This window comes from Leptinotarsa decemlineata, unplaced genomic scaffold (genome assembly GCF_025532065.1).
Source record: "Leptinotarsa decemlineata unplaced genomic scaffold, Ldec_3_MD MMD2_tig00003335_RagTag_RagTag, whole genome shotgun sequence".
Lineage (NCBI taxonomy): Eukaryota > Metazoa > Arthropoda > Insecta > Coleoptera > Chrysomelidae > Leptinotarsa > Leptinotarsa decemlineata.
Window position 1 is genome coordinate 5,954,193 of NW_027412587.1, and position 24,329 is coordinate 5,978,521.

The 24,329-nt window shown below is 34.9% G+C and overlaps 1 protein-coding gene across 6 annotated transcripts in view; it reads right to left on the reverse strand.

Moving 5' to 3' along the window:
* nAChRa3 (nicotinic acetylcholine receptor alpha 3 subunit) overlaps positions 1 to 24,329 on the reverse strand; it is a 173,062-nt gene that overhangs the window by 31,205 nt on the left and 117,528 nt on the right. The window lies entirely within an intron of this gene.

Sequence of the window (24,329 nt, forward strand, 5' to 3'; positions counted from 1 at the left end):
TATTCAAACGAAGTTCTTATGAAATTATTTATTATACACGGACAGTGTGATCAAATCATTGCCAGAACTTGTAGAGAATTCAACCAAATGTATCCTGAATTAACACCAATGAACGAGAGGAAGTTTGTAAGATTACAAAATAATTTCCTTAACTATGGCTCCATGTTGAAAGCGCCTTCAACATTACCAAAACCTGTTACTTCAAATGTGGACAATACTGTTAACGTTTTGGCATATTTTTATACATATCCAGAAGCTTCCATTCGCAGTGCAGAAAAAGATTTAGGTGTATCACATGCTTCAGTACAACGAATTTTGAAAAATCACGGAATGCATCCGTATAAATTTACCAAAGTTCAAGCTCTAAAAGCAGAAGACTTCGAACGTAGAATGCATTTTTGTGAATCCCTTTTGATTCATACACAGGAAGATCGGGAATTTTTGTCAAAAATAATTTGGAGCGACGAATCAAAATTTACGAGGGATGGTATTTTCAATAGAAGGAATAAACATTTTTGGGCTGATCATAATCCTCATGTTACAAAAGAAATGGGTTTTCAAGAAAAATTTGACCTGAATGTTTTCTGTATTCTGAAGAACAATAAAATTAGTTTTCTTATTTATGAAGACACACTGAATGCAGAGAGATATCTTCAAATATTAAGGACGACTGTAACCGATTTTCTTGAAAATTTGCCTTTAGAGGAATATAGGAATTCGTGGTTTCAACTGGACGGAGCGCCAGAACTCTTCGACGATCGTTGGTTTAGGCGTTTAGGGCCGTGGGATTGGCCACCGAGATCACCCGATCTCACGCCACTTGACTTTTTTTAATGGGGTGTTTCAAAAAAAAGGGTATACAGTACTCCAGTGCCTACCAAAGAAGAATTGCGACGGCAAATAGTGCGGAGTATTGAAGATCTGGATCCCCAGGAAATTGAAAAAGCAACCACAAGTCGCGTACAAAAACAAATTTTAAAGTGTTCAGAATGTAATGGACAACATTTTCAGCATTTATTGTGAAATTGTGATATTTTGTTTACAATTTTGTTTGAATCATCCTATTCTGTTATTGTCTGTACTTTCACATGTTTTAGCCCACAAAATCTTACTTTTTACCTAGAAATTACTGATTTTTGATACAGTTGTTCTCTGGAAACTTTGAGCCATAGTTAAGGAAATTATTTTGTAACCTTACAAACTTCCTCTCGTTCATTGGCGTTAATTCAGGATATATTTGGTTGAATTTTTTACACGTTCTGACAATGATTCGATCACTTTGTTCAAGTGTATAATAAATAATTTCATAAGAACTTCGTTTGAATAATCGATATTTCCATTCATTTTGGAAGATGATTCGAAAAACCGTCGATAACTCTTTGTAAATTACTTATAAAAGTAACCGAACTGCTATAAGCTTGATAATTCCACTGCTACCTAAATCCAAATTAAAAAAAAATAATGTTTCTAGAAGAAGCGACTTTATTGAGAAAACTTGACGATTTAGGTATGAGGACATGATATATCATCTTGAAGCATTTTTCACCATCTTCAATTTGCCGAGTACTATACAGGGGGTTTCATTTGAAAAAATGAACTTTTGACTACTTTTATGCACAATGGAAATAATTGTAATTTTAGCACGCCCTGTATGATATGGAGTCGATTTCTTGGTGTTATTTGAATATTTCGAGTTTGTCCAAACTATCATCAAACTATCAATTTTTCATCAATTGAGAGTACTGATGTACTTAATTTCAATTAAGGCTACGTTTTGGACCATATTTAGCACAATTCATTTTTTATCTCGAAAACAGATAGAGATAGGTATAAGACATTTTCAACAAAAAAGTATTAAAATACCAGAGCCATTCCAAAAATGTATTAATATACGGGGTGTTCCATTTGAAAAAATAAGGTTGCTAGGACTTTTTGATGGAAGTGGCAACGCCGCAATGCTAGATCGATAGAACAGGTGAGGAAATGTGAGAGGTAGAAATTTTCAGAAAAATCATGCTTTGCGTTTTCCAGAAACGTCTAACCTACCATCGACCGAGAGTCACGCTGTATAAAGCAGATCTCACAATGGAGTGTTACTTAAATACGATTTCTATATGCTATTTATAGAAACAGTTGTTGAACTAGATGGAGTTATGGAATTCCACGAATTTCCATGAAATCCATGTAGAAAGATTCCTCAAATATTCATTTTTCTGGTGTGTCTTCAATAGATTCACTTTTTTTTGGACTAATCAGTTTTTTCTGGCCCGGTCAGTTGCAAAGCAAGAATCAGGGAAAGACCGAACGAATGCCGTTCGGAGATCGACGTCAAAAAAATGCGATTTATTTCCAACAGGAGTACCCAGTTACAGGAAATGTTATTATACAGAGTATAATATATGAAATAAATTTTGAAAATAATGGAATATATAAATGTTTAAAAGTAAATGCTAAAACAAAGTATATATAAAATATTTGTATACGTAGAATTTCAAAAGAGGAATGAAAAATTGATTATATAACACAAAAAGTTACAAATCATGCAATGCAGCAGTACTGACGCAAATGTTATTTATGTTATTATTAAAAGTGATTGAGGATAAATGATACCAAGGCTTTGAGAGAGTCGAAATGAATATCGCAATGTTCACAGATTTTATTCAAGCTACTGCACATAAAATTCAATGGTGAACGTAGCATTATATTTGTGCGTGATGCTTCGCAATAGAATTTCAGATTGTGTCGACCTTCACTTCTTGGTACTAAGAAATTGATCTCAGGCAAAAGAACCGTACTGTCAATATTGTTGTTTAGTAATTTATGCAGGAATTTTATACTAAGGATAACTCTCCTGTTTTCCAAAGATGTCATATCAAATCGTGTCAACAAATAGTTATGATCGATGCCTCTCGTGGGGTATTGTCCATCAACTTCTAGACATAAGTATTTTAGGAACTTCCTCTGCACGCTCTCAATTTATGTTTTTTGGTAGAAGTGAACTGGATTTCATAACAAAGCCATAATCCAACTTAGATCTGGCATACGCAAAATATAGCAATTTTAAGGTGGCAATACTTTCGAAGCTTTTGCCATTTCTGAAAATGACTCCAAGCATCCTATTTGCATCAGCATTCATATTCCTTATATGTGTTGTAAATGTTAGTTTACTGTCTTATGTTATACCAAGATCTTTTATCTCGTGTACGCGGTTGATTGTAGTATTGTTGATTGAATAATCGTACATTAAAGTTCGCTTTTTTGTTGTAAATGATATTATTTTACATTTGGATACGTTCAGTTGTAGACGATCATTATTACAGCAAAGTTTGATTACATCTAATTAATGTTGTACACATTGGCAGTCAGTAATGTCGTCGATTTTATAATATAGTTTCAGGTCGTCTGCAAATAGTAGGCTAGGAATATTCAAAGAGGTTGTCAAATCGTTAATGAAAATAAAAAATAAAAGTGGTCGAAGATTAGAACCTTGTGGTGCCCCAGATGTAACTACGTAGTGAGCCGATTTGAAAGATTCATATTCGACGAATTGTGTTCTGTTGACTAGATATGACTCAATTAGAGTAAGCAGTTGGTTAGAGTCCCAACTTTGAAAATTTGCTGAGAAGAACATAATGGTCTATTTCATCGAAAGCTTTTTGAAAGTCCAAATAAACAACATCGACTTTTTTTTGCTTGTCCAGGTGCGTACAGAGATATTGATTTAAACATGCAAGATTTGTCATACATCATCTTTGTTTTACTAAACCATGTTGAGTAGTAGAAATAATTTTTTGAATATGTGAGTACATAACATTTTGCACTTGAAGAGTTTAGAAAAGTTACATAATATTGAAATTGCCCTGTAGCTTCTGATATCGCTAGAGTTGCCTTCTTTTAATATCGGACAAATTCGAACCGTTCTCCACTGCTCAGGGAAGGCACAAGTTGTTAAAATTAAGTTGAATATGCCTATTATTGGTATAGAGAGAACATCGATACAGTCCTTCATCACAAGACTAGCTGACGTTCTATCGTAGAACTAGTTCCGTCTCCATAATATTAAAATAATAATAATTACGGAAACAGATCTATATTCTCTTTTCGAGCGGGTTGTGTGTGTTATATGAAATTTAAATTTTCGAAACGCCACGCGTGACTTTTCAACTAATCGCCTTGGGGAACCTCGTAAATCTTTGTCATTCGAAGATTGAGTCTTCTATCAATCCTACAGACGGCATCTTCGAAGTGGGAGGTACCATAATCTTTACTTTCTGTTAACTAATTCTTCCAGTACTTTATAGGCAAGCCTATTATAGTCTGATTAGTGTATAGTTAGGTGAGTTAAGTAACAACAATACAAAATTAATTTCAGGTTGATTTGTTAGTTTCTGCAGTCACTTGAATTAAAGACATCAGTGTTGCATTATTATTCTCTTGGATAATTTACTGTCAGACAGATGATAGAAAAGTGTACAGAGAGAATAATCAAGAAAAGTTGAAACCGACTTTTGTGTAAGTCTTTTTGCGCACCGCTTCCCTGAAGCTGGAGTTAGGAAAGTAATCAAAAGCTTATAAATAATAAAATACAGTCTCGTGAGTTTTCCTGTCTATTTATTCATCTTGGTTATTTATTCAGAACTAGAAGTCACAAGTAAACAAAACGCTTCTTCGCCGACCCTATTTATTGAATTGTACGAAGCGTATGAAATGCATGAAACATTCAAGAAATAAATGTTCGAATTTCTTTTTCTTACGAATATTCTGAATGATTTATGTCAATAATGAAATGGGGTATTCACTGACTTCATTAGAGTGCCTATGAAAACGCTTAGAAATTGCAATACAACGTACTTCATAAATGGAAGGCTGCCTCTAATAAATATTTAATGAAACATTCCACACTTCTCATAACACTAAAATGCTTCAATTCAATGATTCTGTTATAAATGCACTCTCCTAGGAATTAAACTATTGTTTTTACTTTCCATATTTACTGTTATATCTGCCAAAATGCCAATCTGTTTTCCAAGCTCACCGAAGTTTCACCGCAACACGTGTTTCAATATATCGTAAAATCTTCATGCGTCACAATTTTTGAGGTTTGACAATCTCGTTTAGAGGGTTGATTTTGCTATATTTGCTGGGTAAAAAGGTGTCTCCCTTACATCACTTACAAACGGTAACGTTTAAACCTGATCTACTGTTGAATAATATAAACACTATAAATAATGACAAAATCAGTTATTTACTGACTGATATTAATGAACTTGAAAATATAAAATTTATTTGCTTAGTAGAAATAGGCATTAAACATAATGTTGTGAATGATGTTTATATTTCTGGGTTCAAACTTGTCAGTTCTTATTGTAGATCTGCGTTACGATTTGGAGGTGTAGGAATTTGGGCTCGTTCAGACCTAGTAATTGATAGTATTGACTTGTCAGATTTTTGTCTAGAGCAACATTTTGAAATATGTGCATGTATCTACAAATGTGGTGGAACAACTTTTTAATATTGAATTGTTATAGGTCACCTTCAGCAGACGAAAACATATTCTTCACAAAAATATCAGATGTGTTGGATTTTTTATATAAACCAAATTACAATTTCCTTTTATGTGGGGATTTTAATTTTGATAGATTTAAAAATGCGAACTTCAACAATTTGTCATTAATTTTGTCGTCATATAACCTTGCTCTAAATGTAGCGTGGCCTACACGTGTCACAGACACATCATCTACCTCAATCGATCAAATATTTTCAGATGTGAATTGTGGAACATGTTGTGTAATAGACAATGTATACTCTGACCACAGAACTGTACTTTTTGACTGTCTCCAAAACACAAAAAATAAAATAAATTATTCAGACACGAGAAGACACAACATTGGCAGCGAACAAAATATTGGCAATTTTAAAAACGCATTAAAGACCTTCGCAAAATTTCAAATTTTAGTGCTAGTTTTGAATATTTCTACACTATATTTTTATATCATTTTGATTTGAATTTTCCCAAAACCAAATATAAAAGTAATAAATGTCCCTCCAAGAATTGGGTTACCGAGGAAGTGAAAATATCTTGTCAAAAATTGAAAGACCTTTTTGTCCTACAAAAGAACTGTGCTAAAATTATCCCTATTTATATCCAAAAAAAAAGAGAGAACATAATAAATTAGTGAAAAAAACAAAAAAATATTACTACAAAAAAAAATTGTTAACTCTGAAAATAAGTCAAAAGCAAGTTGGCAACTCATTTCTGATTCAAACAATAAACAGAAGAAATCTACTAATGTTACATTAAATATTGAAGGTAGAGTAGTAGAACACCCAGGGGAGGTTGCTTCAATTTTCAATGACTTCTTTATAAATTCAACAAAAAATTTGATTGGTCAAATGCCTAACTCAAAGGTATATATAGCTCAAAGTTCGTTGAATATTAATTCAAGTACTTTATATCTCAATCCGTTTTGTGAACCAGAATTACTGAACTTATTGTTGAGGAGAATGAAACAATGGAATGAGGTAATGGAACAAAATCAGTTGATAACTTACTATCACGCTCAAGTAAATTCACGACTGAGGTATGGGTTGTGTCTGTGGGGTAATACTATCCATGCACGGAATGTTTTCATTGGCCAAAAGAAAATTTTGAGACTAATCGCAGGAGTTTCCTATGATTATTCATGTAGAAATATTTTCCCTTCTTATACAATTTTACCTCTAGCAAGCTTATATATTCTTGAAGTATGCGTCTATATATTTATGAATATTGACAAATTTTATAAAAATTCCAATATTCATACATTGAACACAAGGCAAAAAAATGATATTCACGTTCCATATGCGAGACTCAATATTACTTCAAATTCTCCTAATTGTATTGGACCTAGGATATATAACCATCTTCCTGAGATTATAAAAGCAAAAAGACATTATTTTGTTTCAAAAAGCTTTAAATGACTTCCTATTAGAGAAATGTTTTTACTCACTAAATGAGTATTTCAAAGAAAATTTTTGATATGAACTTGTGCTTGTTTTGCAGTTTTTGTAGTATTTTGTTTCGTTTTGTCACCACTTTATTTTATTGTATTTTATTAATGATATTCCTATACATTTTAGATGTCAAAAGGAAAATAAATATTATTATTATTAAACAAACTTAACGTGTTTTTTGTTTGGTGAAAGTTCGCAATTTTCAACGTCAATCAATACTCCAAACGTGAAGAAGAGAACGAGGTAGAGTATCTTACTTCAAAAAAAGCGAGACACTTTTATTCGATGCCTTATTTCCATTCATAGATACCTCTAGAATGTCTGAATCCAAGTGCTCCAGTCAACTTGATAAATCGGCCTCTTCAGAAACCTACAAACTCGAAAATATACATCGCATTAACTGGAAGATACGAGCTCGCACATCATATGAACATATTATTTATACATACTACGCTTGTGACAGTTCGTTATTCCCAGTCGTGAACTTGTTGCTCTTTTATTTCACAGCTAGCTACGCCCTGGGTATTCTCAATCGAAAAAAGATATCGGTTTAAACTTTGTGGACATCGAATCCATCGCATTGGTAGTTGAATGAAAGTAAAACATTTCTATTAGATTCCAATCGACGGATTATAATATATTCACAGTTTAGAAAAAATCTCGGGGATTCAAACTGGAATTCAATTATACCCGAAACTTGTTTACAAAACATTGAAAGACATTTTCAATGGTGAACGCTACAAACGGTAAAACACCTAGACCAAAAAATATTATCAGAAAAAATAGAACAGATGTAGGACTGTATCCTGGTGGGTTGAGGTGGCTGTTTTGCTCCACTCTTTCAATCGCCCGCTGTGCGAACTGGTGGTTCGAACCGCAAGGCCGGACGTTGGATTTTCACTTCGTACCGTCCAACCCGTCTTAGAAATCACACGTTGAAAAGTCATTAGTCATTAGTCCTTAGCTCGCACAAGTTTTGACTTTTGAGAGTTGTCGTTTGTAGGGGAGCGACAGCTGGTTAACGGAAAAACAGATTTTAACAGAAATACAAATGAAGGAACAGACTAGCTTTTGTCTGGTTCAGAAAAATTGTACACATAAATGAAAATTTACGACATAAGTTAGATTTCCAGATGGATCAAAAACACCTTCCGGTTCTGGTGCAGGTGTTTTCGGTCGCAGACCCAGGACATAGATAGCAACCTGCCTAGGAACCTATGCGACTGTATTTCAAGCGAAAATTTACGCAATTGAATTGTGTGCGGAGATATTGGAAGAATCCAACCTCATACAGTCATTAAAAATATTCTCGGACAGGCAATCGGCGTTGGAAGCTCTTGGCTCCTACCGAGCAACGTCTAATTTGGTAGCAAATTGACAAAAACGACTCTCCTCGATAGGAAGACTTAACAGATTGTCTCTGCTCTGGATATCTGGCCATACTGGCCTGGAAGGCAATGAGGCTGCTGACTCCCTTGCGAAGGAGGGTGCTGCAAGCAGCTTCATTGGACCAAAACCTGTCATTGGCATCGCTTCAGTCTTTGCCAAACAAAGATTGAGCACCTGGATGGCAAGAAGATTTATGGACTGCTGGCAGAATCTTGAAGGATTGGCTCACTCCAAGGCATTTATGCACCCTTCGAAGCTTGATACGAAACAGTTGTTGGCCTGCAGTAGGGATGAACTACGATATCTAACAGGCCTTCTTACAGGTCAATGTAATTTGGGTCATCATCTGCAGAGACTCGGACTTTCGGAAGACAGTGTGTGTCGCCTCTGTTTGGAAAATGATGAAACAGCAGATCACATACTTTGTGTTTTAAGAGTTCGGCAGAGCCGTACTCTTACCATCTGTTCTGAAAGACCACTCACCATACAAACGCCCTTCGTGGTATTAGCCAGGGAAGTGGTTGCTTTCTGATAGGTGTCAGTCCATTAACCTAGAGTGTAGATGAGTTGAGACTGGCCTGAACGAATTGTTTTTTAATAATTGGATCGTACTACTTGATTATTCACATAATCTAAAAACCAACACAATTATTTCAGTTACTCACTCGCCACACTCATTTTCATGAATATTTCGACGATACGCGTTGAATCATCACATCCATTAGTCTGAGAACAAATACGGTCAAACACTCCAAATGCCCGATAATAATCAAAATAACCCTGAAATGATCTCCAGGGTATCGCTGTTGAAGGATTCGAGGCATGTACGACTTCCCACAAAGCGTAAATATTACGTAATTATGTCGACACACGCTTCCTAAATTCTCCTCAATACCAAATTATCCTGGCTTACATGCTCGACTTATAGGGGTTGAGAAAACTGGAATAATCGGCTTTCCATCGATTCTAATGTAATCAGCCCTTCATCAGAATTGAAAGATCAGGTGTTGGCGATATGTGTAAAGTCCTTAAGATTTCGTCTTGGGGAATATGGAAAGTGGAAGGAAACAGTTTATATATTTGACCATCATTACACGAGCATATAACAACCGTTATTATAACAACTGAGGTTCTAACATCTGCCATCTGGAAAGTATTTACGGATCAAGCGTAACTCTGCACCTCTACATTTATATTTTTTTAAATATTTTAATATAATATTGTAGAAAAATAAGACACAAATTGATACAATCCTATAAGTACACAAAACATTGACAATCCAGAATTTTCAGGCTATGATTTCATTTTATGTTTCAAATCTGTTTCAAAATCTGTTTTTCCGTTAACCAACTGTCGCTCCCCTACGAACGACAACTCTCAAAAGTCGGAACTTGTGCGAGCTAAGAACTAACGAAGTCTTACTTTTCAACGTGTAATTCATTACATGTGTTGGCTGTCCTTGTTCATCTTTCACTGCCTGAACCAGTGTGCATGCTGGTTTTGGCAAGTGCATTGGTTTGGGATGTGGGGGTTGAGCAAACCGGCCATCGGATGCCTGCTTCCACGTAGCCCCGCTGGATACGGGAATAACAGAATCACTTGTGGTTCTGTTATTTCCTAACTGAATGGCATCCCAATTACGGCTTAATCCTAAGGTGTGTGTATCCGTACCAAGAGGATGAATGACACTGAGCCTATCAGCTGTCTCTACAGAACCTTCGAAATACCGGGTGCTTCCTCGTCGTAGCATCGTCTTGTCACGGTAATGCAGGGCTCTGCCGTGATTGACCTTTTTTTCCTAGCTACTCGTGGGACTTTAAGGGACAGAGTAAACTTAAATATTCTGTCTGATGCTGAGTCTACAGAGGAGATGGATCTCGAGCTTATGACTCCAACTGACCTGTAATTTTAGATCAGAAGCGAGAGTTTCTCAACTCTCCAACTCCTGATCCAATAACTGAATCTGAAAGAAAGGTTTGGTGGGGGATCCAGGAAACGAATCAGGATTTTAGAGTTTGGCATAGCCGTACTCTTACCATCTGACCTGAAAGACCACTCACCATAAAAACTAATCGCCTTCCTTAAGAAGCTGGGTTTATTTGGTCGAGTGTGAATAGGTATGAGCTACGTCAACCCAACCGGCTACCGCCTAACCTGGCTTCAACTTCACCCACGCCAGTAGAAGTAGTTCAATTCTCTCAGTTTGTGATAGACTTCGTTCACGAATACCGTATTGCGAAACTACGCTCCATCTTTTGTCATTCATACTCCCTGAAACTCAAGAATAGCGATCTACTCGTGAACATTTAAATTTTCACAAATTACTCTCTCAGAAAATTCCAGTAATGCGAGGAATGTTTCAAGTTGTTATTTTAGTTATTCATCATTTAAAATGAAGATGGCAAGATTTATGCAAAAAGTTTGCAGATACCATCTGCAGATAACACAGTGATAGTGACCTAGGACAACAGGCGGTGAAAGCTTCAGCTGAACCTTATATTTTTGTTAACTGCAAATTATTTGTTTGCATTCGGAAACACGAATCGTCAATTTGTATTATTCGAACCCGATCGTGGAGACACTTGAACGTTGTATAAAATAATAATTTCTACTTTGATATCATCATTGTCTTTCAAATCAGCAATTTGGGGTTCAATTTAATTCATTTTAAACAAACTATTGAGTCAATAACATTCATTTTACTGAGGTAGCCTTGAAGCAAAAACAATTATTTTTGCACACCCACACCTGTATTCACTTCTGTTAATATGATGTAACGACTCATATGTGTAGAATTTTCTTGAAAATCAGACGACAATATGACCTATTTTGTCCCGTGAACAAGCACCAATAGTTGAACTTCTACACTTATTTTTAGGATACACTAAAAAGTAAGTATATATTGGAGTTAATAATGACTCTTTTAGCAAATGAGTTGCCATCACCAGCATTTCACTTCTGTTGGATTCCCAAACTTATCCACTTTTTCCTTCTGAATATCACAGGAAGCACCAATCAATCTTTAGTTTCAGTTGAAATTCTCAAAGTTCGCGTCTCCACACCGCAATTTAGAAAGAACGCTTACTATAAATCTAATCCACTTCTGTTACATCAAAGACCTCCTCATTAATTATTTCTCGAACATCCAGAGCACTTTCGCAGTTTTTCTTCTGACTTGGATCACCGATGTGATCGATGAGCTATGCCGACGTTGAAAAGTAATGAGGAGAAGTCATCAATACTTCCGACGGAAAGGACTGCGGACCCAGCCTTGTCTTATTTAAAATGCAGGATCGGAGTTGGAAGCATTGGAACATGTGATGAATTGCAAAAAAATGCCACCAAAATATATTTGGGAAAGGTCGATATAAACAGTTTCCCGATTTCTTCATGAGCATTAATTTCAGCCAAACAATGACGAAGTCTCCTATTCAAGTCCATGTTTAATTAGAAATATCGTTTTTCTAACGATGCAAAAATCACTTTGATTGGTACCTCTTTTAAACAAAATTGCATTGCCGTTAGTGGGTCATTCAAATTCGTGAGTCAACGGAATGCTGGTTGCTGAATATTTTTCGAGACGAATGATTTCTTAGTTTATTATTTTCTAGTTCAGAAAATCTTGATCCAGACACGATTGCAGAATTTGGTTACAACAAGACTGTGCGCCTCCACTATGGAAGTTCAGTTCGGAAATATCTTAATGAAACATTTGTATTGACAGACGAGCAGCTACTGAATGGCCAGCAAGATCGCCAGACTTGACCCTGTTGGACTATTTATTCGAAAAGTGAATTTATTCTGATTAAATATCTTTTAGGGGAAAAGAGTTTTGTGGATTTCTACTGTCCCAGCGTCACACAAAAATCTTTGTAGAGAGTTTTCATTGTAGTTATTTTTTCTTCCTTTCTTTGGAAGTTCCCACATTTTTTGTTTAATGATGGGGAAGCAGTAAACCAATCCAAGTATTTTTTAACCAAATATGAGATTTCAGTGGTGAAGTTCTTCAAAAACAGCAATAATTTGAAGTGTAAAGTGATGAATTATTTTTTTATACAGGTAATAAGTTGGTAAAGTTAGGTGAAAATAATAAAGACAAAATATCCAAATTCGAGAGATCAGGAGTATATAAATTGAAGTGTGGAACGTGTCCTGAAGTATATATTGGTAAAACTGGGAGATCATTTAGGAATCGTGTCCAGGAACATCATATGAGCTATCAAAATAAGCTAAATCATTTGGAAGCAATGGAAATTAATAAATTTAAAAATTCAAACATTCTTATGAATGACCGACTAGATTGGAATAGGTCACCACTATTGTTTCCTTAGAAAACGGATGAAGTATTATTATTGATGTAGAATTGATATATTATGCTTTAGGTAATCATAGTTGAAGATGTACTTTAGGTATAAAAAGTTATAGATGTTTAAAGTAATTTGATTCAATGAATATAGTTCAACTGAAAGATATAGTGCCCCCTACCTTCCAGCAGTTCCCCTTTAATAAAATAGTTAGTGTTTTCAAACCATTCCTCAAAAATATTAGCTTCCATGTTCTTATGATAGTCAATATTGCAGTCCTTAAGTTTTTTTCCATATAATTTCAAAGAATTCGGAACCCATCCTTTACTTCCTTCGCAATGCACAATGATTAGTCGCGATCTTTTGTTTGCAGGTATGTTAGGCGTACACATTCTCGAAACATCAGTCCACCCTTTCGTAACTGTGTCGTAAGTGTCATACCAAGTTGCGTCCAAATAGAAAATTTACCGTTGTTCTTGTCTACATTTAGTTATTTGTTCTAAATATTTGTTACGTAATTCCACTATTCTTCTGCTTTCCATAACTGCTTGACGTTTGTTTATTATTTTAAATCTAAATCCTAGTTTCTTTATCCAATTCTGAAGAGTTTTGTCACAGCAGCTCACGTTATGGCCGGAAGTATTCAATTTCTTCATTATGACTTCAATTATAGGAATCTCATTGCTTTTGTAACAGTGGTATACTTTTTTTTAATGATTTTATTAGATGAACATCTGAAGGTTTTGGTAATCCCGCATCAAATCGCGTCTTGCTTTCATAAGGTTTGTTTTTGACTATTTTACGTACATTTGAGAAAGGAATTTCGGTCAAATCTAATGTTGCTTGCAGGGCCGAAGCGAAAAGAAAAACAAGGGGAAGGAGGGAATCCAAATTTCCCCAACCCCACTAGCAAAATTTCCCAACTTGCGAAGAAATGAAAGCCGAGGGATTAGTTACTACTATAATATATTAATTTTCTTACTTAGCTATCCAAAGATTGGTTGAATGCTTATACCCGTTAGGGTATGCACAAACAAAAATAAATTTTTGTGATTATAGAAATAATGATGGTAATTATTCTATTTTGGACCAAGGCTCTTGGTCTTCCACCATATCCACCATGTATAGAGGAATATTCAATACAAATGAAAGGAAACAGCACTTAAATAATAATATTGTGCTTATTGTTTTCTACTATTATCTTTTCTATTTTCACTGCCCAAAATTTCCCAACCTTTCCAAGTCGACAAACAGCGAAAAGTTGGGAATTTTGCAAAATTGTCACTTCAAAATTTGTGGACTGTTCAGGACTGTTTTTTTACTTAGAAGAAATTAAACTTTCTTGAAGATTTCAAACAACTCAGAATTCTCTACAAGTTACACATGTTGGGAAATCCCAACCTTCTCCTGGTTCTTTCCCTTTTCTTATTACCTCTCCTTTTCTTTTCTCTCATTTTTATTTTTTTAATTTTTATTCTTTTTTTTACAATTTTTTTTTCTATCTTCATGGCCCAAAATTTCCCAATTCTTTCTCAAGTCGAAAAAGCAAGGGGGGAGGCTCCCCCCCCATGGCGACGACCCTGGTTGCTTGTAATAGTTTGTTTCCCTCGAAACAAAACTTGAGATGTAGATTCTTATATAAATTGAAACATACTCAAACATGTTTCAATATTCAAACGCATCCGAATCTTATTCACTGGTATCTCTTTTTCGCATTGTTCACCATCGCTATTGGAATCACTACACAGGAAAAAGTCTGCGTTGTTATCACACTCGTTATTACTATTGGTACTTGTCCAAGGACGCCACATTTTAAACAAATACCAAAAATTTTAAGTAATTATAACTTCACCAATATTGAATTTCAACACTCAAATCGCGATCAGTTCCTGAACTGAACATTGACGACACAACGGCGGTACTCATTGCTACATTCTGTTGGTGACCGTAACATGACTTTAAATTTAATTTTATGATTCTTCACCCAATCATAAAACTCGGTTAGTAAAAATTATCCAATACGAACCGCCAATTCTTCAGTCCACGTGGACTAATTCGTTGCGGCATACATAGTAGGTAGTAGTAGGTAGTTTCAATTGTGATTACGTGTGGTATACAAATATAAGAGTAAGAATGAACTTTTAGTACGTAATTCACTACAAAGAAGCTACTGTATTAGCGAAATATGTGATATTTAAAAAAATTAAGTTCAATAAACGAATATGACTCGCTGTTACCGATTGTAAATCAAATTACACATCTAAGAACAGGTATGCACAGCTTTTCATTTCCCAAAGATGAAGAAATGAAAAAGAAATGGGTGTCTGCAATATCTAGTAAATTGGACTTCGTCTTTTGATTTGGTGTTGTGTGTATAATTTCGTGATGGTGCCATTAAATATAGTGAAACCATAGGATTTTCCAAATGAATATATTAAAAGCGCCCCAAAGCTAGTGAAAAGAGCAGTACCTGGAATCTTCCAAATTTGTCTGGGTATATTTCACTGATCAGTTGGATTAAATTCTTATTTATAGAGCTAAACATTTAATTGAGAACTAATCTAATGTGAATGATGTTACAAAAACCATTATAACTTTAATGATCCCTTCAGCCTCGGGAGACTATCATAAAATTGTAAAAATTAGTGTCTGTCAATGATATTATTCTGGAAATGAAATGGTTTTCATTAATGTTATCGACGAAGTTCAGAAATGTGGCTTTGACATTTTGTGTATAACTGATAATTGCAAAATCAATCAAAGTATGGTCAGAAAAATGTCAAACTCGAACCAGTTGCAGAATCCATTAGAAAATGAGGCATTTAATTTTTTTCACGACTTTATCTTGAAACATATACGGAACAACTACCACTATACCATGAAAATCAGGGCCTAATTTAAGGAAGGGCGACAAAGCTACTGCCCCGGGACCTCCACTGAGAGAGGCCCTCACAAAAAAGTTGAAAAAAATATTCTAATTTCGGCGGATCAGCAACTTTAACTTGTTTTGATATTTAATTTGTACCCATGAGTTAAAGAGAAACAAAATAAGTAAAAAAAAAGGTTGACACTGCAGGTCATCCTCACAACTTCTCGCTTCTTCGAGTTCAAAATTTTGAAAAATATTTGACGAAATCACTTGGATGGACTTTTTCAAACGACACTATCTATTGAACGCGTCGATTTTCACCAGCTTCCCCTTTCTTCAACATTTTTAATTTTCTTAGCAGAAAGTTGAAAATTCAACTCTTATAAAAAAATTAAGGGGACTCCACTTCTTAGTTACCCCAGGACCTTCAGACTTTCAGAAACGCCCCTGATGAAAATACAGAAATAACCAATGACCAAATAACCAACTCCACACTATTTTCAGACAATTAAATGGGTATACTCGTATTACATTCGTAATACATTTGATTTATGAATAACTTTTTTTCATCACTGAAATTCGGAATTGAGAATCTGAAAAGAGTTCCGGGATCATCTACACGTTTCATTTTATCACTCTATAACTGCAAAAAGAAATTGAAAACCAAATTCATCAAGTGTTTTCCATGCCCAAAGTATGATAATTTCTTAGCCCAGTTGATTAGCGAGTACGTTCCAGGTAGCACATTGATTTCTGTTCTTTTCTCTATGAATCTGACTTCTTGTGATTTCGTTAAAAACATTCAAATAAACTGAATGATACACCCCATTTGCTAGCTCTTCATTTGACACTATTGGCAGTGTTGCCAATTGTCTCACTACGGCTAGTTACTGAATTGGTATGTGTTTTGGGCAAGAAAAGTAATTCCAGCCTCAGCCGCAGAAGTTGAGAACCTTCGTTAAAAACCGGTTTCAAGAGGAATATAACTCGACAAGGCTAGTATCGCATTAGTGATCGTTCCGCTTCCCAAATGGTCTCTGGTCTCACGACGTGACAATATTAAATTTCACAGGAACGCTCACTTAACTCGCGAACCACTCACTGACCTACAGTTTGAGAACGGCACGTGTTCGAGAGAGCTACCATGTATTAATTTTCCACGTATATCCTTGTATTCGGGCGGTGTTTACTTTCTATGGATGGGGTGCACTTAGCAGGGAATGAAGCACCGCCGGTAGAAGTAGGCCAAGATCTCATCGCGTCTTGCGGTAATTGTCTTTTGCTCTCCATTCGCGAAAGCTTTCATCGGAGCTCCAAAAGAGAAATTAGTGGCGAAATTTATAACAGCCATTTGTTAATCGTATCGTTAGGTGGAGTCGCACAATTTGTAATATAATATAATTATTATTATGAGTTTGTATTGTTACAAGAAAAAAGTTTTATCGTGTGTAACAATTTTATAATTCAGTTTTTTTTATTCATGTCTGCATTCCGTAAATTCACTCTTTCATATATGAGTTTTATAATATATACAGTGTGACCCATTTAAAATGGAACCACCCCTGTAGAATGTGCATTTTTCAATCAATCTCAATTTTTTTTTATTGAAATATTAAGCATGAAAAACTGTATCTTGACACTAACTTTCACAATTTTAGTTTCATTTCCAAGGCACTCTATGGTTTTTTTTGTTTGTCAAAAACGGCAAAAGTTTATTAGGCAATTTTTGTTTTCAAATTTGACTACACCACTGGATTCGTAGTCGTTATAAATCAAAACTATCAAATTTTCATTAAAAAATATTTGTTAACAACGAAGTTACAACAACTTCAATTTTGGAAACAAAGTATTTGTTTGTAATTTTTATTCAGATTATAGACATATTTGAGATCTGACAACACTGTCATCACCAAGTAGAACACCAGTGAATTTGTACAGTGAAAATCCGAAGTCAACAGCTCAATGCGTTCTACAGTTATAACTCCTGAAAATATGGTAATGTGAGAGATTTGTGGTGCAAGCGTTTTGTAATAAAAATCTGACTACGCCACTGGATTTGTGGATAATATTCCCTTAAAATCATTCATTTGAGTGTAGGTTACGAGAAGTGTATTCTAGAATAACAGAAAATTAAAAATTCATTTTCAAGTTATGCAGTACTTAGTACATTCTTCCGCCATAATCAAATTGATTTAAAGCATGGAAATCATTTATTCAATAATAAAACAGAGAGCAGGACAAAAATTGTTCCCTGTAATATCTTCATTACTCAGCTAAAACAATCTTTTAGAGGAGATATCAATAATTTGAGAAAGCTGAACTCATTATGCAAAGGTTTTATAATAAATCAACAGTAGGCTGTGATTTTGACAGTTAATCATAAATAAAATAATAGTTGTTAGTTACGTGCATTTAATAATGGCTTTGCAATTATCATTAGAAGAAAGAATTGAAATTGTGAGAATTTCTGGGGACAATTATCATAGTGAAAGAGAAGCAGCTAGGATATTTAATAACAGACATCCAAATCAACTTCCCATTGACAGAAGCACCGTCAGTAAAATTAACAAAACAATTAAAGAAACCGGTGCAGTCAGCAAACATATTTTAAAAAATAATCACCGAAGAAGAAATTTAAACGAAGGTGCTGTTTTAGATTATTTTAGAAACCACCCAAACAGAAGTTTACGAGTCGCCAGTTTGGATTTAAACTTACCGAGAGAGACTATTCGACGATGTCTTAAACAAAACAAAATGAGAGCATTTAAACCTAAATTTCTTCACTCTTTAAAGGCAGGTGATGAAGTGAAACGTATGGAATTTTGTTTGTGGGCACAAGGCGAGTACCTGAATACAAGAAATTTTTTAAACTGCATAATGTTTAGTGATGAAGCTTCTTTCAGCACCAATGGGGTAGTTTCATCGCAAAATGCTGGGTATTGGGCTACGGAAAATCCGCACTGGATCATAAATTGTAAAAGTCAATATTCCGAAAAAGTTAACGTTTGGTGTGGTATAGTACAAAATAGAATAATAGGTCCATATTTTTTTGATGGAAACATAAACGGGCAAAATTTTTTGGAATTTCTAAATAACCAATTATCGGACGAAATAGATGAAATGCCTCTTGCGGAACAAGTAAATTTATATTTTCAGCTCGACGGCTGTTCCGTGCACAATTCGAGGATTGTTAAAGAGTGGCTAAATAACCAGTTTCCAAATCATTGGATAGGACGAGGTAGTGACTTAATTGAATGGCCACCTAGATCGCCTGATCTAACAATATTAGACTTTTTTCTGTGGGGTATTCTGACACAAAAAGTATACAGAACAAGACCAACGAATCGAACTGAACTCATGCAAAGGATACGACAAGCTTGTGCCGAAATTACAGTTCAACAGATAAGAAATAGTGTGAACAATATTCGGAAGAGATACGATAAATGTATTGAACTTAATGGAGGTTTGATAGAAGCCACAAAAATTTGAATGTTTAGTTTTAAATCAATGTTCATTTTAGTATCAGTTTTTTCTTAATGGCAATTAATTGTTGAATAAATACTTTGAAACTTGTTTGTATACATTTTGTTTTCATCAGCTATAGAAGAAGGTAGAGTAAGTTCAGAATCTCATAAAATGTGATTTTTCAGGTGCGCTGTTACAAAAGTACTATTATTTATTATTGGGAAACTTCCAAAAAGCTTACAAGTATGACCATTAATACTTCAAGATTCTATCAAGATTTGGTAAAAGCGCAATTGGGAGATCCCATGACATGAGATTCTGAACTTGGTCTACTACTGCGTAACTTGAAAATGAACTTTTAATTTTCTGTTATTCAATTATTCAATTTTTATTTTAATTTCACTTCTCGTAACCTACACTCAACAAATATAGCTATGAAGAAATAAAATAAACGGTCTTGAGAAAGTTAACAATAGGAGTATCCATATGCCTTTTATTGAGGGTTGAATTGCAGCCATACCCATCGTAAATAAATACCAATAACGTGAAAGTTTTCAATTTCAAAATAACAAGAAATTAGAAATAAAGTCTTTGAGATTACCATTCGACCCGAAGGTCAAAAATGTTAAATCAAAAAATTATTAAAATTATGTAAAAAAAACACTGATAAGTTTCAACACGATACTTTCAAAAACAGAAACAAATTCACCTGAAGAGAAGAGGGAATTAACATTATTGGAATTTGGCTACCCGCGGTTAATATCAGATCATTCAATTCCACTAATAGGAACTAATAAGCCACGCCAACCTTGAATATAATGAAACTGGAGACCCAAACCAATGTCTAGTGTCTGCTTTGAGGGCAACCAGATCACTTCGTCGGGTGCCTCACCGCCTTCAATAATTGTCTACCGCATTCGTAGACGAAATGTCAGGCATAGAAACCTGCAAAACTGGGTCCACAAACTCGCTTTGGCACACTTATCTTCAGCCGTGAAAGTTTACACTCTGTAACATTTCATTTTTCCACTTTCCATGTTACATTGTGTGCGTGGCAATCTGAACAGAAATTAGAAATAAAATCTTTGAGATTACCATTCGACCCGAGGGTCAAAAATGTTGAATCAAAAAATTATTAAAATTATGTAAAAAAAACACTGATAAGTTTCAACACGATACATTCAAAAACAGAAACAAATTCACCTGAAGAGAAGAGGGAAATAACATTATTGGAATTTGGCTACCCGGGGTTAATATCAGATCATTCAATTCCACTAATAGGAACTAATAAGCCACGCCAACCTTGAATATAATGAAACTGGAGACCCAAACCAATGTCTAGTGTCTGCTTTGAGGGCAACCAGATCACTTCGTCGGGTGCCTCACCGCCTTCAATAATTGTCTACCGCATTCGTAGACGAAATGTCAGGCATAGAAACCTGCAAAACTGGGCCGACAAACTCGCTTTGGCACACTTATCTTCAGCCGTGAAAGTTTACACTCTGTAACATTTCATTTTTCCACTTTCCATGTTACATTGTGTGCGTGGCAATCTGAACAGAAATGAACCCTTTTCGTCAATTTCAACTTGTATTGCAAATAAATCGCAATCAGAAAGTTGACACCTATTCCAAGTCCATACTGTTTATTTTTTTTATTATTCTACATTTTACAGTTATAGTCTATTTCAAAAGAGTGTAGAGTAATAAAATCTCATTAAGTATTCAAAAGCGCTACAGGGTGATCCGTCAATAAATTCTGTCACTTCCCTAGTCCGCATTGCAAAATTATGTCGTTTCATAAAGAGCAGGTAGGTATCACCCTGTTTTAAGGGATTTGTCCATTGTTATCGACGGATAAATACTGAGCCAGAGGCGCGCTAGTGGGATAATTGCCAAAAGAATATGCATTCATAAAAATTATATTAAAGGAAATAAAAATTTAATACAGCAGAACAGTGTTATTAAAAAAATATAAAATGTAACAATAAAATATATACGAACCGAAATCGGGAAATACTCACAAACACACACGAACGAACTTTACGTATTGAAACACTTGTGGGGGGACTTTAAATCAATTTATTCACAAAAACGACAAGAACTTTACTGGATACGTTATTACAATTTGACACTTGAACAATACTAAAACTGTGAACTTCCCTTAACGTTTAACAACACTCTATTTATACCCTAATTGAATGTTCTAGAGATTACTAGGTACAATTTTCGAGAACCTTCCGAGAAAATAATTATTCAGACTACCCTTAATTCTAAACCCTAACCTAAGCAAAAGTGTCACTGTCACTGATACACTGGTCTCTGTCCAGATTGCTTATCCCGCTACAGTATATTTACAATTAAATTAAATTATTCTACATCAGTATAGTCTTCATCCGAAGAACTGTCATCATCCCCTGGTGTTATAATTATAGGGTCAACCACCTGATCGACCAAGTTGTCCAGTTCCCACATTTTATCTTCCTCTTTTAAAACATGCTGGATTGCTTTTTGCCAGTTTTCTGATGTGATTTCCATAATGGCTTGATCAAACAATACCTTGACATCTTTCATTTTAAATGTGGTATTGTGCCTTGCAACATATCCTTTAACTTGTGCCCATATAAGTTCTATAGGATTTAATTCGCAATGATATGGCGATAGGCGCAGCACAGTTACTTTATACTTTTCTGCTACATCTTCTACGGCATATTTCATGAAGCGAGATTTATGTTGTTTTACTATGGCTAGTAGTTCCTTCTTTACTGAATTCGTCTCAAACTGAATACCTTTATTTGACAGCCAGTTAATAATTTCTTGCTTTCTCCAAGCTGAAGTTGGTACCTTCTCTAAGCGCCTTGAATGGTAGCTTGCATTATCCATAACCACGACCGAATCAGCTGAAAGAAATTTTAACATTTCCCCGAAGTAGTCTTCGAAGACATCCGAATTCATGTCCTCATGATAATCTCCCGTCCGGCACGACTCAAAGCTCAACAAACCTTCTTTTAAAAATCCGTCTTCGCTTCCAATGTGAGCAATTATAAGCCTCTTCCCTTTTCCCGAAGGCACTTTAATACCCGTCGAAAGGCCTTCTATGAAAGCTTGGCGAGAACTTGTTATATTTTTATCTTGTCACATTTTTTTGACTATATAACCTTCGTTTATCCACGTCTCATCAAGATAAAAAATGTTCTTTTGCTCTCTGCGGTACTGCTTTATAGTTGTCAAATATTTTCGTCTCCAGCAAACAATTTCATCACTTTCCAGTAATAGTGCCTTTCGATTGTGCTTTTCCCAGGCAAAATTCATACTTTTTAAAGTTTTCCATAAAAGTTTTCTGGATATCAAAGGAATATCGTTATCTTGGCTTATCTCGATAAATATTTTTTCAAGAGTGGGTATTTCCTTTTTAAAATAAAACGAATGAACTTTTCTTCGAATGTCACATTTGGTGTCTTCATCTAAGATTTTTATTGGTCCTCCTGATTTTCTCTTGCATGGACTTACCTGGCCTGATATCTTTCTTTCTCGCAATAATTTAAAAATCGTGGACTGTCCAATTCTAGTCATTCGGGCACATCGCTCAACACTTTCTTGCACAGACAAACTAGGGTGATCGTGTTTTATGCAATCATATACATTTAAAATTATAACTTTTTCGCAAACAGATAGCGGAGAATTTTTTACACTTCTTTTCTTTGGAGTAAATGTCCCCATTTCATAACTTTTTCACTATTTCTATATCACAATATCACTGTACGTTTAATTGGTGTAGTAACAATTACTATTATAACTCGAATGTTTAGGACACCATTACAATATATTTAAACCCTTTTTCTTAATTACCTGGGTTTAATAGGTATTGCATGATTGGTGGGCAGGGTCAAAAAGGGATTATTATAATGACATGGCACCTCGGAACTAAGTGTTAACCCTTTTTTGAGAAATGATGCTCAAGTATATGAACCCAAATTGCATATTAAATAAGTTTACAAGAACCACTAAAATTAATCTTAATCTTTTTTTAAGAAATTTTACTTACCTAAATACATGTAGGTACTTAGTTTTAGACCAAATTACTTCCCAAAAATGGCCTTTTATTATTATCTATGTCTGTAATTTTTAATTTACTTTAATTATTAAGTTTAATAATCCTAAGATTTGCCTACGCCCATGGACGACAACGAAATTCAGGCAAATTTTATGACACTTCATGATTTATTACTCTACACTCTTTTGAAATAGACTATAGGTATACAAATAGACGTCAACAAAAACTCTTCTTCTGCTGTTCAGTTCAGAGTTATTTTCCATAGTGATTAACGTAGAGTGAGAAGTAAGGCACAATAAGAGACTTTTAGTAATGGTATACTCAGAATCGGCGGACCCCCTTTGTGTGTATGTTTGAAGGGACTGATGGAACAGGTGATAACATTTCCTCGGTTTTGAACTAAAACCTATTTTGAAAGGTTATTTTCTGTTCCTGGCTTCACGTAAAGAGCAGTAGTGGTGATTTGAATAGAAATTTTGAGAATCATCCATTAGGATGAATTCCAGTGTAGTTCTGTCAGGTTAAAGCATAAGAACAGTGAAAGCATATGAACCAGTAAAAGAAAAGTAAAAGCATAAGAACAGTTGAAGCATATGAACCAGTAAAAGCATAAGAACGGTAAAAGCATATGAACCAGTAAAATACTAAGAACAGTAAAAGCACAAGAACAGTTAAAGCATATGAACCAGTAAAAGCATAAGAACAGTAAAAGCATAAGAACCAGTAAAAGCCTAAGAACAATAAAAGCAGAAGAACCAGTAAAAGTATAAGAACCCCTTAAATCATAAACATAAGTTACTGCATAAGAACAGGAATAAATTGAATAAATTAGACACAACGAGGAAATCATCTTGGACGTGTCTGGATGCACTGTAAAAAAGATCTGAGGTGGCTACTGCTGTAAACTGCGGTAATCCAGGATCTCAAGAATCAGAGGAGTCTAGTTCGAGGACTGTAAAACAAAAGCCTCGGGTTTCCTTGATGGATTCTGGATATAGGATTTCAATCGGAAGTTGCATCAAACCCTAGGGCAAGACCCTGTAGTTTGTTACTTTTCCTATTGAAGAAACCATTGGAAAGTGTAGAACATTTCAGATAACTGTTTTAAATTCGATATCAATTTTTAATTCCCCTATATATTTCCACATTTTGGATGCAAACCCTCTCAAATCTCTCAAGTAAACTGTATTACTTGTTTTATTAGTAATACTTGAAGTGTCTCCTCTCTCAGTGTAACTAAGTCGGTCTGCAGTGAC